This window comes from Neovison vison, chromosome 12, assembly GCF_020171115.1.
Source record: "Neovison vison isolate M4711 chromosome 12, ASM_NN_V1, whole genome shotgun sequence".
Classification (NCBI taxonomy): domain Eukaryota; kingdom Metazoa; phylum Chordata; class Mammalia; order Carnivora; family Mustelidae; genus Neogale; species Neogale vison.
In genome coordinates this window covers 108,513,128-108,515,515 of record NC_058102.1, presented here as the reverse complement: position 1 = coordinate 108,515,515, position 2,388 = coordinate 108,513,128, and the positions used below count along the sequence as shown (strand labels likewise).

The 2,388-nt window shown below is 41.7% G+C and overlaps 1 non-coding gene across 1 annotated transcript; it reads right to left on the bottom strand.

Moving 5' to 3' along the window:
- Positions 1-556: 556 nt before the first annotated feature.
- Positions 557-746, bottom strand: LOC122892693. Its single transcript, XR_006381444.1, has one exon. It is a non-coding gene; the product is annotated as a U2 spliceosomal RNA (small nuclear RNA).
- Between the last annotated feature and the right edge of the window lie 1,642 nt (positions 747-2,388).

Below are 2,388 nucleotides of genomic sequence, written 5' to 3'. Positions count from 1 at the left end.
AGTCCTCAGTTCTTAGCATTGCACCATTCAATTTGTGCCAGTAATTTTTTTGTACTGATTCTACAGCTTGCTGGTTTTGAAAGAAGTTTTATCATGATAAGGATCTGTGTGAATTCCTTTCTTCCCCATAACTCTAGTGTCTCATTTCTGCCTCATAATTTCAGAAAAGCAGTTTGCATTATTTAATGTTGTCTAGTAGCAGACTGATGTTGTCTGAGTAACAGACCCTGCTGTGTCTGCTGGTTTCTGTATTAGACATGTCTTATAAGCAGAGACATCTGCCAAAAGTTAGGACCAGCTATGACAATAGGGTTCTCTATAAATAGGATAACCACATAATTTATCTTGCAAATGAGGGCACTTTTGAGATTGAAAGGGATAATAATAATGATAATAATAATCACACACTCTTAAATATTAGTAATTATATTATATATTAACCATATATTTTATTATTATTAATTATATTTATGATACATTAATTATACTTTATTTATATAATCTGATTATATGTAATTATAAGATTATATTATTATTATTATTATTATTTTGTCCTCGAGGGGACATCATTCCTGGAAGTACTACAATTCCTGGTTGTTATGTGGGGTGGACAGCACAAGCTCCTTTTTGGTCTTCCTTCTCCAAAAATCCATTTAATGTGCTGTCATTGGATAGCGGATATATCAGATATTAAGCTGATAAGAACAGATACTATACTTGATCTTCACCAGAAGTTGAGAAGCGATGAAACGGGTAATTATTTTTTTTTAAGATTATTTATTTATTTATTTGACAGAGAGAGAGAGAGAGACAGGAAGAGGAAACACAAGCAGGGGGAGTGGAAGAGAGAGAAGCAGGCTGCCTGCTGAGCAGGGAGCCTGATGTGGGGCTCAGTCCCAGGACCCTGGGATCATGACCTTAGCTGAAGGCAGACACTTAGTTACTGAGCCACCCAGGCGCCCCAAATGGGTAATTGTTAATAACTGTTCCAGGTCAACAGCTGTAAACCAGGAGTGCCCTGGTATGTATAGGAGCCCTGTCAATAAAAATCTTAGAACTCCAAGTCATTCGTTTAATAGCCATTTTTCAAATGCCTAAGTGCCAAGCTATGTATTAGATGCTGGAGAGTCTAAGACAAACTGTGATTCCTGCTCTAAGGAGCTTTCAGTATAAGAGGGAAGCAAACAGAAAAGCCCAACAACTACAGTGAGGTATTAAAGTTCCATGACAGATATTTGCCCAGGGTTCCTAAGAAGGCAGGCAGAAAAGATACTTGATACTTATTTTTTTAAATGTTTTAAAGATTTATTTATTTATTTATTGGGGAGGGGATGGGGCAGAGGAAGAGAATCTTTGAGCAGACTCCCTGCAGAGCACAGAGCCTGCCTTGGGGCTCAGGGCTCCAAATCACAACCCTGAGATCATGACCTGAGCCGAAACTAAGTCAGATGCTTAACCGACTGTGCCACCCAGTTGCCCCTTGAGCTAAGTTTCTAAACAACAAAATGTAACCAAAGGTGGTAGGTGACAGGGGGTATGTTGTAGAAGAATTTTGGGTACCAGATGGGCAACTGGGACAATGAAAATAACTTTTTTTTTTTTTTAAGATTTCATGTATTTATTTGACAGAGAGAGACACAGTGAGAGAGGGGACACAAGCAGGGGGAGTGAGAGAGGGAGAAGTACCTTCCCGCCAAGCAGGGAGCCCGATGTGGGGCTCATTGGGAGGCTCATTGGGGGTTCATGGGGAGCTTAGAGGAGGAGTTCATTGTGGGACTCTGTGCGGGGCTTGATCACAGGACCTTGGGATCATGACCTGAGCCGAAGGCAAGACGCTTCACGACTGAGCCACCCAGGTGCCCCTGATAATAACAGTATTAATGGCAAGTTAGATTTGCATAGCCTTTTAGAAAGATGTCAAAAATTGGGCTGCTTGTCTGGAGGAAAATAGAGAAGCAGCAGTGTCGACATAGCCAGAGGAAATGAGAATAGCAATCCATAAAAGAGATGAGTATTCAGCTCCTCATGCAATTTCCGTGGAGGCCAATCAGCAGCTGCTCCCCAGGGCTCTGTTCTCTACCCACTTCCCTTTCTTGGTTCCCCCTGGATGACCTCATCCACTCCCAAAGTTTCAAAGGACAGTTCCTTGTTGAAGCCTCTTAAATGGGAATGCTCGTCTGGGCTTTCTGCTGAACTGCAGGTCTCAATATTCCCTGCTCATGGGCTAACCTTCTCCCTCCCCAGATCTGCTCTTCTCCAGTGTTCTGTATTCTACACAGTGACCTCTCTGCCACCGTATTGCTTACATATCAGAAACCTAGGAATCATCCTATAAATCCCCTTCTTAGCTCCATGTCTTTCTGATTCTCTGCTCCTTTCTATCTCCAG